The sequence below is a fragment of the Tupaia chinensis genome, unplaced genomic scaffold, assembly GCF_000334495.1.
Source record: "Tupaia chinensis unplaced genomic scaffold, TupChi_1.0 Scaffold140684_1, whole genome shotgun sequence".
Lineage (NCBI taxonomy): Eukaryota > Metazoa > Chordata > Mammalia > Scandentia > Tupaiidae > Tupaia > Tupaia belangeri.
Window position 1 is genome coordinate 162,246 of NW_006200554.1, and position 17,033 is coordinate 179,278.

General features: G+C 38.1%; 1 pseudogene; it reads right to left on the bottom strand.

The window, feature by feature from the left end:
• Positions 1–5,533: 5,533 nt before the first annotated feature.
• LOC102498180 (TGF-beta-activated kinase 1 and MAP3K7-binding protein 2-like) lies at positions 5,534–7,988 on the bottom strand (annotated as a pseudogene).
• Between the last annotated feature and the right edge of the window lie 9,045 nt (positions 7,989–17,033).

Below are 17,033 nucleotides of genomic sequence, written 5' to 3' on the forward strand. Positions count from 1 at the left end.
TTTCTTTAAGTTAAAACTGGTTTTCTTAGTAGTAATGCGTGAACTCACCATTGAAAGTAGTTAGGTTATGTAGGAAATTGTGTGATCAATGCAATGTGGGTGGGAATGGAATGGAGGACAATTTTGGACACTGGAGGTGGTGTGAGAGGAGGGTAGGAAGGGACAGAGGGTCAGAAAGAGTGGTGGTAATAATTTTAGGAACTGGAATTGGAAATTTTTTTTTTTTTTGTAATGTGCATGATTGAGTCACTATGCAGTGTGTACTGGATGGGAGATCACATTTTGTGTGCTGTGATGATGCTTAGGGAAGGAATGTAAATTGAGTTACAAAAAAAAGTTTCAGGAAAAAAATATATCTATTCAATGACTGCAGTAGGATATGTAGCCCCAGCTAGGTGCTACTTTATAGGATGCATAAAGTTAGACTTGTGTTCATGGAAATGTGTGTGTCATTGTTTGCTATGAGGGTATTTGGATTGATTAGGGTCTTTGGTGATTCAATAAAATGTGGGTGGGTCGGGGGGAATGGTATAGAAAGCAAACATAGATACCAGAGACAGTGTGGGAGGAGAATGGGAGATGGCAGATGGTAAGAGATAGGGAATCAAGGATGGGGGAAGAAAAGCAAAACATACAGAAAACAAGAAATGGAAGATCATTTGCTGACAATAACATGTTTGTTGATGTGCTTGATTGAGACAATATACAGTGTACTCTGGATGGAAAATCTCATTTTGTATGCTGTAATGATGTACAGTGAATGAATGCAAATAAATAAATTGAAAACAAACAAACAAACAAAAAACTCTAATTTTAATGGTTTCATAATTTATTATGAATTACTTTAAAGCACCCAACAGCTCTCAATTGCTAATTGTTTAAAATTTTTATGTGAATAGGTGTAACAATTTAACATATTAAAAGCATCCTTAGTGCCCTTAATATAAATTTCTAAGAATAAATTTATTAGATCAGTTGGATCTTTCGTGGTATTTAAATAGCTAAAATGCCCCTCCAGAAAAGTTCAGTTGTAGGGGATAGGAAGACAAATAAACTATAGTGGAGAGAATGAGGGAGCTGCAAGTATCACATAACAAATACAGAAATGAAGGCAGGGGTAAAATGATGGGTGAGGCATGATGACTAAGAACTATTAAGGTTATCAATTGAAATATGATATTTTTAAGGTTGATCATGTTTTCAACACTCTGTGAATTTTATGGATATGCACAATATTCATAACCCTCTAGTGTCCTTTATCGCCCACTCAAATTACTGTTCTCACCTCCATGTTTCCACAAAATTGTTTTATACAATTAGAATATCTCTACAGTCTATGAAAGTGAAGTTGTGCATTACCAAGCTTGTATTTTGAGGGCTCAGCAGTTGCCTGCAGTAAGTGTACAATAAATACTAAGCTGAAATCTTTTTAAGAAAATTTATTCCCCCCAATTTTTTTTGATGAGTATATCCCAATGTGGCTAAATAAAAGTATGAAGTTAAGCATTCTTGCTTTTTAACAAACATTTCTGCTGACACATTTATTCCACTTTCTTCTGGACCCAGAGAATAGTAGCAAGTAAACACCAGGCTTAAAATGTTCAATCCTTGCTTAGCAATGATTATTGGCCCAGGAAAACATTGGAGTGTGAAATGGTTATCTGAGAATGGAACTGTAATTTGTCGACATAGCCATTACGCTAACTGCTGGGCCCCCCCCCCCTATTTTCTTTGATGAGTATGTCCCAATGTGGCTAAATAAAAGTATGAAGTTAAGCATGCTTGCTTTTTAGAAAACATTTCTGCCAACACATTTATTCTACTTTCTTCTGGATGCAGAGAATAGTAGTAAGTAAATACTAGGCTTAAAATTTTCAGTCCTTGTTTAGCAATGATTATTGGCCCAGGATAACACTGGAGTGTGAAATGGTTATCTGAGAATCGAACTGTGATTTGTTGTTTAATGTGTACTTTGAGATTGCATGAGCCAATATCATCATTAAGCACAGATACCAGACTCCAGCTCATTCTTTCAACCAGAATTCAGAAAAATACTTTTCTATTAAACAAAGACCTGTGGTGTTTATTATTATTATTAGTTGTTTGATTTTTAAAAATTCAATCATTGTGTATCATTACTGCATAACAAATGAATTTTCTTAGTATGTATGCATATTAGTTGGTTAAAGACATTAACATATTGTAACCAGCAGAGGGTGGAATGGTTATGGTGATGGACTCCCACATAGTTGACCATAGTTCAAGTCCTGGACATGGTGGCTTATGTGTTCATGCCCCAAATCTTGAGAGAATGTGAAAAGGATTGTGGTGTTGCCATCCTTCCTGGGAAGTGATTTTTTACTTTCTGTCTCTCTGTCCCTCTGGTGAGCATATGTACCCTATACCAAAAATCTCTCTTTCTCAAAAAAAAAAAGACATTATTATATACATTATAATCAACAAAATTCTTTCCATTTTGGGTCATTTAAATGTTTTGCTTCTTTCTTCTTCTTGATTCCCTCCCTCTTACACTCACCCATTTCCCATCCACCTCCCACACAGTCTCCAGTGTTATCATTCATCTGTATGCTTTTATACCTTCCAATAATTCAGTTTCTGCCATGGAATACCAACATTCGGTGCATATTGAGTGGGAACATACAGTGCCTCACTTAGTCTGGCTTTCTTTGCTTAGCAGTAAATCTTCCACATTTGTCCACTTTCTATCAAATGCCAGGGTCTCATTGTTTTTGCTTTTTTTTTATGGCTGAGTAAATAATTTTCAATTTTCAATCCACTTATCTGCTATTGAACATTTGGGTTGATTCCATATCCTAGCAATTATGAATAATGCCACAATAAACATGGATGAGCAAGAATTTTTTCTGGCTAATTGTTTTACAATCCTTTGGGTCAATACTCATGAATAGAATTGCTGGGTCATATGGTAGTCTTATTTGTAGATCTTTGAGGAACCTCCAAATTGTTCTACATAGTGACTGTGTAATTTACATACCCGCCCGTGTAGAATATTTCCCTTTCCACCACAGCATCTTCAGCAATTATTCTTTATTGCTTTAATCTTAGCCATTCTGACGGGGGTTAAGTGGTATCTAATTGAAATTTTGATTTGCATCTCCCTTATGATAATAGACATTGAGCATTTGCTCATATGCTTTTTGGTCTTCCTGAGAGAATTGTGTGTTCAACACATTTGCCCATCTTTTAAATGGGTGATCCTTTTTGGAGGGTAAGCAATTTGAGTTCCCTGTATATCCTGGATAAGTCTTTTATGAAGGAGAGTTTGCAGATATATTCTCCTATTCCAAGGCTGTCAATTCGCTCCAATTTTTGTTCCTTTGACTGTGCAGAAACTTTAATTATTTATTTCTGGGGTCTCTATTCTGTTCCATCGGCCCACCTGTCTGTTATTTGTGCCAATACCATGTTGTTTCGATTATCACAGCTTTGAAATATATTTTGGGTCAGGGAGTGAGATGCCTCCTACACCACCCTTGGTCAGGATGGCTTTGGCAATGTGCAGTCTTTTATAATTCCAGTCAAATTCTATGATTGTCTTTTCTAGATCTATATAGAACGCCTCTGTTACTTTTATTGGGATTGTGTTAAATATGTAGATTAATTAGAGAAGAATTGCAACTTTGATTATATTAATTCTTCCAATCCAGGAACATAGATTGGAAGGCACTTTTTTGTGTCATTTTCAGTTTCTTTTTTTTTTAGTTTCTTATACTTTTCTATGTGGAGGTCTTTAACTTCTTTGTTTAGATTTATTCCTAGTTATCTTATACTGTTTGTGGCTATGGTAAATGGAATTAATTTCTTGAGTTATATCTCAGTATGCTTGTTGTTTGTATATAGAAAGGCTATAGATTTTTATATGCTGTTTTTGTATACTGCCACCTTACTGCATGCATTCATTACTTCCAGGAATTTTTTCATGAATACCATTGGGTCTACTATGTATATAATTATGTCATCAGCAAATAGAGCTAATTTTACTACTTCTTTTCCTATTTGAATGTCTTTTATTTTATTCTCTTTTCTGATTGACTAGGACTTCCAAGATAAGGTTTATATTTATTATCTGTTGATGAGGGTGTGTATGGTGGTCTCAAATGGACTGGACTGAGCTGCATCTCGTGCTGGGTGAAGTCTACTATGTATATAATTATGTCATCAGCAAATAGAGCTAATTTTACTACTTCTTTTCCTATTTGAATGTCTTTTATTTTATTCTCTTTTCTGATTGACTAGGACTTCCAAGATAAGGTTTATATTTATTATCTGTTGATGAGGGTGTGTATGGTGGTCTCAAATGGACTGGACTGAGCTGCATCTCGTGCTGGGTGAAGTCTCTTCACAATCTAAATGATGTATAGCAATTTAATGCATGAATAATAAAAAAATATATAAAATAAATAAATAAATATTAAAATAAAGAAAGTGTATCTCACCCACCTAGGTACTCAGTTGATGATACTCAACATACTTGGAATCTGGATTGAGAAGAATAAGAGTTTCGGTAACTCACTGTCAGAAAAAGGTGCTAGAGTAGAAAAGGAATAAAGGGGAAAACAGATTTGGAAAGAGAGAAACTACATAGATTCTAAAAATGCCTCGCTTCTCAGCTATCACTCAAGAAAGGATTAACAGAGGCAAAGGAAATAGAGATATAAAGCCAACTCCAAATATATCAAATGTCAACACATGCTCCCTCTGAACTGCTCCTCTCCCCCAAATCCCAGAGCCAAATTAAACCTTCCAAGCCAAAAAAAAAAAAAAAAGTGGAGAAAATGAACATTCTTATCATGTACAAGTTTGATGTTAGCTATGGGTTTTTCATAAAGCAGACTCAAGGGATCTGTATAGGAGGAAAAGCTCTGGCGTGTTTTGTTGTGTGCTGGTACAGACCATGCATGCTGCTCTCATTTTACACTTGAGATCTCAGATACTGGCTTTACAAATTGAGACGTTTTCAGCAGTGAAGAAAAAGACAAGGCCAAGAGTACCACAGATTTGTGAAGTTCTTCTCCTATCCACTGGCACTATGCATAAGCAAACAGTTTTTAAAGAGTTAAACCTCATTCCTTTTCTTCATGTATGTAGTGTTTGAGTACAAGTTTTAAAATTAAAAAAAAAAAAGTTACCATTCCGTTCCTTCCTCTTGTCAAAATTCAGTAGAGATATAAGGGGAAAAGGTACTGGGAACAGCTAGGCATGTACACACTGAGAGTGATCCATAACGAGATACTGGTAACACTGAACACAGTGGAGTAGCAGCTGCTACATATTTCAGCAGATCACCTTCCTTGTGATGAATCTCACCTGCCCAGGACATCACACTGAGATATTATTAGCTCTGTGAGTTGACATTTAATATTAGTACAATGCCATCTTGTCACACCTTTAATCTGACAAAATCCTATGTAGCAGGGAAACTGTTGCCTGATGACAAACAAGCTTCTTAAACTTCAGATGTCACTTTAGCAGAGATATAGGGCCTTCTGTCTCAGAAATTTGTTGGCATCTCACATCTCACAGTGAATTAAGGTTGGAGTGTTCAAAAAAGTACAGACAGTACAATTCCGCTGAGCTCCTTCATCATCGTTGGGTCTTGAGTCTTTGATGTTTTAATGGTGGGCATTTGATCTTTGCATTTTTGTGAAACAGGACCTACAAATCAAATATTGTCATAAATGTTATGAATAGCACTGGGATCAAAATGTGGTACTCAGGCCTGAATAAGATCAATCTCTTTGCTTAAGCAGTCAATGTCAGTCTGGAGTTGTCTATTATAAATTCCCAATAGCTGCATCTCTGTGAGCGAGGGTATTTTAGACATGGAATTTGATCTTTTCAGGCACCTTTGAGTTAGATTATTTTCCATTTCATTGACTTCGGATTTTAGTTTATCCAACTTTTTCTTATGAATCTCAAATTCTTTTTGAAGCCATTGTATTCTGCCTTTCTGGTGTAACAATAGAGCTTGTGTGTAGGAGGCATCATCAGATCCCATACTCAATTTCTGTGCTTCACTTCCTCCATCTACATTTTCTAAGGTAGGGTCCATGAGGTGCTGAATATTCTCTGTTTCTACATAATTATCAGGATGATAATTATTAGGAGATTTGTAATTATCAGTGTGATAATTATTAGGAGATTTGTAATTTCAAAGGTAGTGGATACCATCCGTAGTGAAACTGTAGGTGTTTTATTGGGAGAAATGGTAATTTTCAAAGTGTATTTTGTATTGGGTTGAGTGACCACCATTCTAGGAGAAGTTGTTGAGTTATTGCCCATTGCTTGACTTTTGGGAGGGTGATGATGAACAAAGGCAGGACCCATGCTCACTTGCTCAGATATATTCCTGGAGACAGCAGATGCTCCAGAGTTTGTGTATGTGAAGAGTGTAGGCTGATTCCACCTGACCTGTTCATCTCCTGTAGTGACATTAGCTAAAATATAGACTTTAGGTTGACTATGGGACATAACCTCATCAGTATCGAGGGACTGGCAGCTATGTGAACAATGGACTGATTTCTTTTTAAGATTTGGCTGTTAACTGAAGAGGAAATGCTGGAGGTTTGAGGTCCAGAAGAAGATTTTAAAGAACTGTTTCTGTGTGGGGGTTCAAGTTTGATTTCAATCAAGGTTTTTCAAGGTCCTGTTGAAATATTCTGAATGTTATATTGGCAATGAGCAGAAGACAAGTGAATTGTTGGTGGTTGTGGAGTAGTTGGTGTACTGATGGGCATGTAGACAGGAGAGGTCTGGTGGCCTTGCTGATTTGTCTATTGAGTTGAAGTATGTGACAGACGATATGATGCAGGGTAAGCAGTCCAGGGACCAGGCTAGAATGGTTGATAGACTTGTTGAGGGTTCATGGACTTAGACTGAGATACCCAGCCAGAATGTGGCCATGCCTGTCATGCTGCCCCGCCAGGAGCTGTAATGTAAGGCCTAATGTAGATAGAATTTCCCTGTGGACTGTTAAGTACAGGTGGGGGTATGCCATGGATGGGCAAAGATGTAGGAGTATTGCAGCCAGTCTGAATATTTGGGGCTAAAGTTACCATAATGATATTATATCTGGGAGTTTATTGAGAAAGGTTGGACATTCCTTGGTGCCTAAATGAATTGAAAGCACAAGATGTACTGGACAGTCAAAAAACATTAAAACCCTGAGGAACTTAAGCTGGTGCTGTCTGTGTGAACCAGCTCATTATTGGACTGATCAACTTGAAACTGTCCACCACTAATGCTGTGTGTTAGAGTCCTACATCCATTCACTCTACTTCCTTCTCTGCCATTGTGGTAAACATTCTGTGACTGCAAGTCCAAGCTGAGAGAAGTCATGTGATTGCATAGACCAGAAATTCCAGAATCATCTGAAAAATTTAAATCCCCTTCACCATAAAGATACCTTGTATTCTCCTGAGAGAGAATGGTGCAGCAGGCATCCAGGTTGTTATTCTGCAACATGCACCTGGATACAACAACTTCAGGCACGACAGGAAATTTCTGTCACAGGTCATGTAAAACCTGAAAATCAATACATTTTTCTGGCTTCCTTGGGCCATTCACCTATTACCTGATCAGGACTCCTGGGATACTAGGCAATTCTAGGCCTTAGTGAAAATAGTACTCACGTCTTCTGTCCAAGCATTGTCCTTCACCACCTCTGATTCCCCCTCCCCCTCCACCTTGGCCAGCCACTGCCTCTCCCACTAGGGCAGCCATCTCCATGGGTCACTGCTGTCACTTGACTCTGTCCGGCAGGGGGAACACCTCAGTCCTCCCTTCTGCCCTCCCCACTCAGCCCCCTCCAATAGGCCTCCACCACTGCCGCTGCTCTTAGATTAAGTGGGGCAGGAAGTCAAAATGGGTCACCCTGCCCACTCCAGATGCAGATAGAATAGAACCACTCAGCAACCATGGATACCAGAGACAATGTGGGAGGAGGATGGGACATGGCAAAGGGTGAGGGATAGGGAATCAGAAGAGAAAAGGGGGAAGGGTGAGGAAGTAGTGTAAAAAAAAAAAAAAAAAAAAAAAAAGCAAAATATACAGGAAATAAGAAATGAAAAATTATTTGTTGATTACATGTATATTGATGTGCTCGACTGAGTGTCCTCTGGATGGGAAATCTCATTTTGTATGCTGTAATGATGTATAGTGAATGAATGTAAATAAATAAATTTAAATTTAAAAAAGTAAAAGAAAAGGATCACTCAGTAGACTTGGAGCTACAGGATCCCTGGCTACACCTCCCAAGGCCTCTCTAACATTCTCTGACACCAAGACCTGAGTTCAACTGCCTTTTCCCCACCCCCACGCTCTTTCTGGCTCTCTCTGCAGCACCTCTAGACTCCACCAAATCAAAATCCTGTCACAAAATATCCAAAGTTTGTAGTTTTTTTCATTCCTTCAGTGTACTTTTGTAACTTGCAACCAGGCCTACACTGTTGGTGGGAATGTAAATTGGTCCAGCCACTGTGGAGAATGATATTGAAGTTTCTCAAAGAACTTTAAATAGAACTACCATATGATCCAGCAATTCCACTCCTGGGTATCTACCCAAAGGACAAGAGAGCACTCAGTCAGAAAAGTGCTTGCACATCTATATTCATTGCAGCTTTATTCACAATTGCTAAGACATGGAACCAAGTCAAATGTCCAAAACTAGATGAATAAATTGAAAAATTATAGTATATATACTTCGTGGAATATCATTCAGCCATAAAAAACAACAAGGCCCTGGAATTTGATAGAAAGTGGAAGAATATGGAAGATTGGTTGCTGAGTGAAGCAAGTCAGGCTGTGAAAGAGAGACATTGCATGTCTTCACTTAACATATAGCGACTGTTGGCACACTATGGTAGATACTGAAAGACTGAAGAACATAAAAGTACTAAAAATTGTAATGGACACTAGAGACAAAGTGGAAAGAGGGTGGGGGGGGAAAAGCATAGGAAATTTTGGGGCCAGGGAGAATGGAGAAGTAAGACACTTGTGGGACACAGATAAGGTTTATTATCTGTTGACGAGGATGTGTATGGTGGTCAAAACTAGGCTGGACTGAGGTGTATATCATGCTGGGTTAAACCCCTACAATGTAAATGATGTATAGCAATTTAATGTGTGAATAATACTTAAAATGAGTTAAAATTCTTTTTAAAAAGCACATAAAGCGCTAGAACAAAGTCCTTTAGCAAGGGCACTCCACTAGAGAGGCCTTTGTGTTGTTTTCATTTTACATGTTACTTTTATAACTGAAAAACAGTTATATGGAAAGAAGCATGCAAAAATGTGTGAACATTTGCACAGCAAATTACTAGAACAAAGTTCTTTTTTAAGGACACTTCCCTAGAATGGCCTAGTCGCACATATAAAGCACTTTATTCTACTCAAAAGTTTGTACTTTTTTCATTCCACAGGTAGATTTTGTAACTGACAGACAGATATACAGAAAGAAGCATGTAATAATGTGTTCATAACATAACACTGCAAAGCACTATAACAAATTTCTTTTGCAAGGGCACTCTATTAAAGAAGTCTAGATATATAGATATACATGAGAACTTGCTTCTACTCCAAAGTTTGTGCTTTTTTTTTTGTTTGTTTGATCAGTGTACCTTAGTAACTGGCATACATGGCTTCATACAGAAAGATGCATTTATATATATTTTTTAACAGTAGAATACATTTATTTGGCTTTCTCTATAAACACACACACATCTTCCATTCTATAAAAATATTGTTTGTATATTTGCCATAGTAATTCGAACATTTTTTCACAGCAGTTTCAAAGTCACCCATAGGGTAAAATAGTAAACATTTTAAAGTGGGGATTCGTTTAAGCATTTTTATGTTGAAATAATAGATTCACAGAAAGCTGCAAAAATAGCACTAAAAGTCTGTGCCATCCCATTTCCTATGGTTAAGGGACTTGAATCTCTGTGGTTAATCACCTGGCTGGAGTCCTGAAACCAGAAACTTGAAAAACATGTTCGACTCACGTGCAGGCATACCCCAAATTGCACCAGGTTGGGAATGGAGAAGGAATTTTTGCATGACTATGTCCTACTGAGGTGTACTTTCTCTCTCCCTCTTTCTCTGTCTCTCTTTCTGGTGAGTGTGTACTCTCTCAGGTAAATTTAAGAAAGTGAGATATGAGTAACATATAAAGGTTCTTTGTATCTCACATAACTATAATACAATATCAAAACTATAAAATCGATTGGTACAATGTATGCATTTAAAAATGCATTCATAACTTTGCACAGCAAAGCACTGTAGCAAAGTTCTTTGGCAACAGCCCTCCACTAGAGAGGCCTAGTCATATATATAAAGCACTTGCTTCTACTCCAAAGTTTGTGCTATTTTTCATTTCACAGTTTACTTTTGTAATTGGAAAACTGATATACATAGAGAAGCATTTAAGCTTTTAACCTGCATGGAGTCCTCGTTTTTCTTGCATCTGCTCTGAGGTTCTGTGACATGCCAGGTGGGGACAGGAACCCATAGGAAGAACACGGTACCCCTGAGAAGATAAGAAATGCTCAGACCCTGCCTCCCTGTGTGTCCCCAGGCTGTTGGTGATGACAGGATGGTCACTTGTGTTCCCAAGTCAGATCCTGTGGCCTTTGAGGACGTTTCTGTGAACTTCATCAAGGAGGAGTGGGCTTTGCTATATCCTTCACAGAAGAGATTCTACAGAGGTGTGATGTGGGAAACCATCAAGAACCTGGACTGTGCTAATGTTTGTGCATCTATATTTTAGGACAAAACTTGGGAAAGCAGAATAATGAACATCAGTATCAAAATGCCAAGAAACAGCTAAGAAGTCATATACCACAGAGACCATATGAACAAAAAGAAGGTAATTCATGTGGAGCAACCATCAGTCCTATTACAGACAGCCAGCTGAATGATGAAAAACCTCTTAGACTTAAACCATGTGAAAGCAGTGCATGTGGGGAAGACATGGTTCATTCATATCATAGTAGGACTATTGGAGCTCAAAGAGGGCAGAATCCTTATAACTGTCATGAATATGCAAAGAAGCCACATGAACATAAGAAAAATGGAAAACCTTCTTCAGCAACAAAACTGGAGCATGGGTCAAAGGGTCACAACGTGGACTTGAACCTTACAGATGCAAGATATGTTGGGGAACTTTGGATTATCACAAATTATTTCCATTACATGTGAACATGCACACTGAAGAGAAACTATACGAACATCCCCAGTGTTTCAAAGGCTTTTGTTCTCCCAGAAATATTCATATCTACAAAAGAACTCACACAGGAGAGAAGCCCTATGAATGTAAGTTATGTAGGAAAGCCTTTAACTGTTCCAGTTCTTTGCAAAAGCATGAAAGAATTCATACTGGAGTGAAACCTTATGTGTGTATGGTATGTGGGAAAGCCTTCTATCAGTCCTATAATGTTTGAGTGCATGAGGACTCACACCCGAGAGCAACCCTATGAGTGTACAGTATGTGGGAAAGCCTTCTCTTCTTCCAGTCATGTTCAAAGACATGAAAAGACTCACACTGGTAAGAAACCGTATAAATCCCAGGTATGTGGGAAAGCCTTTGCTTCTTCCAGTTATTTTCAGAAGCATAAAATAATTCACCCTGGAGTGAAACCCTATGAGTGTAAGCTATGTGGGAAAGCCTTCTCTCTCTATCCTCTTCTCTTCAAGAGCATGAAAGGATTCACACTGGAGAGAAACCCTATGAATTTTCAAGTGTGGGAAAGTCTTTAGATTTCACAGACAAGTTCAAATCCACACAAGAACTCACACAGGAGATAAATCCTATGAATGTAAGGTATGTGGGAAAGCCTTTGCTTGTTCCAGTTATTTTTGGAAGCATCAAATAATTCACACTGGAGTGAAACCCTATGATTGTAAGCAGTGTGGGAAAGCCTTCTCTCTGTCCTGTTCTCTTTGAGTGCATGAAAGTACTCACAGTGGAGAGAAACCCTATGAATGTAAGCAATGTGGAAAAGCCTTTAAATCTCCCAGGCATTTTAGAAGACATGAACAAACTCACACTACAGAGAAACCCTAAGAGTGTCCTGAATTTGGAAAAACTGTTTTTCATTCTTTTGTTTAAAAGCATGAATGGACTCACACTACAAAATAAATTTATGAATGTGTCCAATGTTGGAAAATCTTCTCTAGTTCCTGTTCTGTTGAAAAGCATGAGGGAACTCACAATGAAGAGTAATCCTTTAGGTGTAAGAGATGTGAGAAGCCCTGAGCTCTCCCTGTTCTGTTCAAAGACATGAAGTCACACTGGAGAGAAACTATGTGAGTTTAAGTTATTTAGGAAATCCTTCTCTACTTCCCAAAATATTAGATAATATGAAAAGGCTCACTATGTTATGCAACCCTATAAATGTAAGAGATGTGGGGATGTCTTTTGTTTTCCCAGTTCTGTTCAAAATCATGAAAGAACTCACACGGGAGAAAAATCCAGTGAGTGAGTGTTTTCAATGTGGCAGAACCTTGGGTAGGGAAAATGAAGTTTAAATTATTTAGTCCAGCTCCTTCACTGTTTCTCATCATATTTTTAGGCTATGGGATAAGTTTTTTATTACTTGGAGTGTGCCCTCATGGTTGTTACATACTGATGAGTTCACTGATTTATGCCATTGCATGTAACATGTGTGTACATGTGACAAATTCATTTTAGGCAAGGAGACACTATTGTTTGCTGTACCTTTAAGAGAAACGGAGCAACACCACAGTTAGCCAGTTAGCTGCCTTGGTTATGTTCAGCCAGGCCCAGCTCAGTGCAGTTCTTGGTCCTACGGGAAGGAAGTATCAGTGCGTGCTGCACGTGTTACAAGTTCTAAAGGAGAGAAGCACTCTGCTAGCGTTACTAGAAGCTGTGAGAACTCATAATAAACTCATCCTAATAAAGAACAGGACACCAGTCCTCGCAACCAAAAATAAAAAGAAGCATTTAAGAATGTGTTAATAACTTCGCAAAACAAAGCACTAGAACAATCATCTATTTCACGGGAATTCCACTAGAGAGGCCTAGTCACTTATATAAAAGCACTTACTTCTTCAAAGTTTGTGCTTTTTTCACTCTATCAATATACTTTTGTAACTGGGAAACAGGCCAATATATGGAAATAAGCATGCAACAATATGTTCATAGGTTGCACAAGTGAAGCATGAGAACTAAGTTCTTTGTCACGGACACTGTACTAGAGATGCGTAGTCACATTAAAAAAACACTTGTTCTACCAAAGTTTGTACTTTTTGTTCCACAGGTTACTTTTGTAACTAGCAGTCAGGTATACGGAAAGAAACATTTTAGAATCTATTCATACCTTTGCAAGGCAAAGCAATAGAGCAAAGCTCACTAGCTAGGGTTCTCCACTAGAGACATTTAGTCACATATATAAAGCACTTGCTTCCATTCCAGAGTTTGCACCTTTTCATTCTATCAGTGTACTTTCATAACTTGCAAACAGGTCAATATAACAACAACCAACAAAAAGCATGTAAGAATCTGTTCATAATTCACACAGCGAAGTACTACAACAAAGTTTTTATTCAAGGACACTTCCTTAGAGAGGCCTAGTCACATATATAAAGCACTTGATTCTACTCAAAAGTTTGTTCTTTTTTCATCCCCCTGATTACATTTGTTATTGGTAAAAAGATATATAAAAAGAGGCATGTAATGAAGTATTCATAACTTTGCACAGCAAACACTAGAACAAATTCTTTGGCAAGAGTGCACACTGTAGAGGCCTAGTCACATATATAAAGCACCTGTTTCTACTGGAAAGTTTGTGCTTTTTCATTCTGTCAGTATACTTTTTTAACTGGCAAACATACCATTATATGAAAGAAGCATTTGAGAATGTGCTCATAACTTCACACAGTAAACACTAGAACAAATTCTTTGGCAAGGGCATTTCATAAGAGAGGTCTTGTCATGTATATAAAGCACTTCCTTCTACTCCATAGTTTTTCCTTTTTTTTTTTTTTCAGTGTACTTTAGTAACTGGAAAATAGGCCAATATATGAAAACAAGCATGTAAGAATGTTCTCATAATTTTGTACAGCAAAGCACCACAACATAATTCTTTGGAACAGATACCCTACCAGAGAGGCCTAATCACATATATAAAGCACTTGATTCTATTCCAAAGTGTGTTCTCTTTTTGTTACACAGGTTTATTTTCTTTTCTATTTATTATTTTTTATTATTTTTATACATTCGATCACATTATTTAGCTTACAAAGTGAACATTTCAATATGTAAACATTTCTCCCCAGTCCAGTGGACCAGCAGTTAGCGTAATGGCTATGTCACTGGACTCCCACGTAGTCGACCACAGTTCGAGTGCTGGACCCGGTGGCTTAAACTCACGCGAGGCGCGTGTGCGTGCATGCCCAAGATCCTGAGATGAGAATGGAGGAGAAGGGATTGCGGCATGGCCATCCCCCCTGGGGGATGATTTCTCGCTTTCTATCTCTCTGTCTCTCTCTGTCTGTCTGGCGAGCGCACGCACCCTATAGCAAAAACCTCTCCAAAAAAAAAATGTATATATATTTTCAACCAATAACACCACACCTCCCCATCCCATCAATGCTCTGCATCTGTATCTCTCCTCCAAATGTCCTTTCTTAGGCCCCACTCCTCCACACACGCTACATCTGGAATACACACAAATCTCTTCTGTTTGTACAACCTTTAGCAAATCAGTTTCAGTCATTAGAGTGCAGACACTTGGTATATATTAAGTGGGAACATACAATGTCTCTTCCTCATAACCTGGCTCACTTAGCACTAAATGTTCCATATTCTTCCACTTTCTGTCAAAAACCAGGGTATTGTTGGTTTTTTTTGGCTGACTAGTATTCCTTAGAGAATATATGCCACAGTTGTTTAATCCATTCATCCGTACGGGGGTATTTGGGTTGGTTTCATGTCTTACCAATGGTGAATATTGCTGCAATAAACATCTATGGGCAAGTACTTTTCCAATGAAGAATTCTTCTGTCATTTGTATAGATACTGAGGATTCAGACTGCTGGATCATACGGTAGTTGTATTTGTAGATTTTTGAGGAATCTCTAAATTGTTCTGCGCAGTGGCTGGACCAATTTACATTCCCACCAACAGTGTAGAAGAGTTCCCCTTCCACTGCACCCCCAGGAACAGATATCATTTTTTTTTTTTAATCTTAGACTTTCTGACTGGAGTTAGGTGGTATCTCATTGTTGTTTTGATCTGCATTTCCCTTACAATTAGGGATGTTGAGTGTTTTTTCATATGCTTTTTGGCTGTTCCTATGTCATCTTTAGAAAGTAAATTTCCCACAAGTTTACTTTCATAACAGCAACCAGATATACAAAAAGGTATGGTTTAAAAATTTGTTCATAACTTTGCACAGCAAAGCACTAGAACAAAGTTCATTGGTAAGTGCCTTCCAATATAGAGTCCTAGTTATATCTATATCTATACCTATGTATACACAAACACACGCGCACACACACACACACACAGAAATATATAAATTACTTCCTTCTATTCCAAAGTTAGTCCTTTTTTTGTTCCTTCAGGTACTCTTGTAACTGGTGAAAAGGTAGATAAATGGAAAGAGGCAGCTAAGAATTTGTTCATATTATCTAACAACGAAGAACTAGAACAAAGTTCTTCGGCATGAGCATTCCAGTAGAAAGGGTTTGTCATGTATATAAAGCTCTTGTTTCAAATACAAATTTGTGCTTTTTTTGTTACAGAAGAGTAATTTTGCAAAGGGTAAACAGGCAGATGAAAAGAAAGGAGCATGTTAGAATTTGTTCATATCTTTGCACAGCAAGGCACCAAAACAGAGTATTTTTGGCACAACCACTTCAATGAAGAGGTCTAGTCACATATACAAAGCACTTGCTTCTATTTAAAAGCTTATGCTTTTTTCATTCCATCAAGGTACTTTGGTAACTGATAACCAGGCAAATGAATGGAAAGACGCATTTAATAATTTTTTTTAATAACTTTCCATAGCAAAGCACTGGAGAAAAGTTCTTTTCCAAAGGCACTCTAATAAAGAGGCCTAGTCACATATAAAAGTACACTTCTACTCCAAAATTCCATCAGGGGCTTTTTTAATGGGCAATTAGACAGATGAAGTAAATCTTTGAACAGCAGAGTAGTAGAATAAAGTGCTTTGGCACAAGCACTCCTTCTGAGAGGTGTAGTTAAATATATAAGGACTTCTTACTACTCCAAAGTTTCTGCATTTTTCTTTTCTTTTCTTTTTTTTTTTTTTTGGGGGGGGGGGCCGGGTCCCTTTCTCCTGGCACAAACAGGCAGTTGAACCAAAGAAAACATGTGAGGATTTGTTCATAACTTTGCACAACAAGCAGTAGAGCCATTTTCTTTGCACAAGCACTCCACTATAAAGAATTTGCTGCTATTCAAAAGTTTGTGCATTGTTTGTTCCATCATGGGATTTTGTAACTGGCCAACAGGAAGATGGCGGAAACAGATATGTAAGAATTTGTTCATAACTTCGCAAACCAGACCACTGAAACAAAGATAGTATCTGTTTTTATAGTTTTGATGTTATAGGTTTATCAACTAATCTAGAAAGAAATGTTCACATGTTAAAGTATTCACTTTGTAAGCTAAATAATGTGGTTGAATGTATAAAAGAAAATGAGATTGTCCTTTTCTCTGCAGCAGCCTCCAGGTCCATCTCCAGGCCTCTGGGCAGTAAGGGACATTGAGGCAGGGGCAACACTGCCCCACCCAGTGCATCACTTCCAGGCTCCTCAGCCAAAGACCCACCCAAACCACTACGCTGACTGTCCTTTCCTTTGCAGCAGCCTCCAGTTCCATCTCCAGGTCTATGGGCAGTAAGGGACATTGAGGATGGGGCACCAAGGTCCACCTCCACCTCACTTCCAGACTCCCTGGTCCAAGACCCACCCAGGCCACTAGGCAGGTAGGCAGTTTTTTTTTT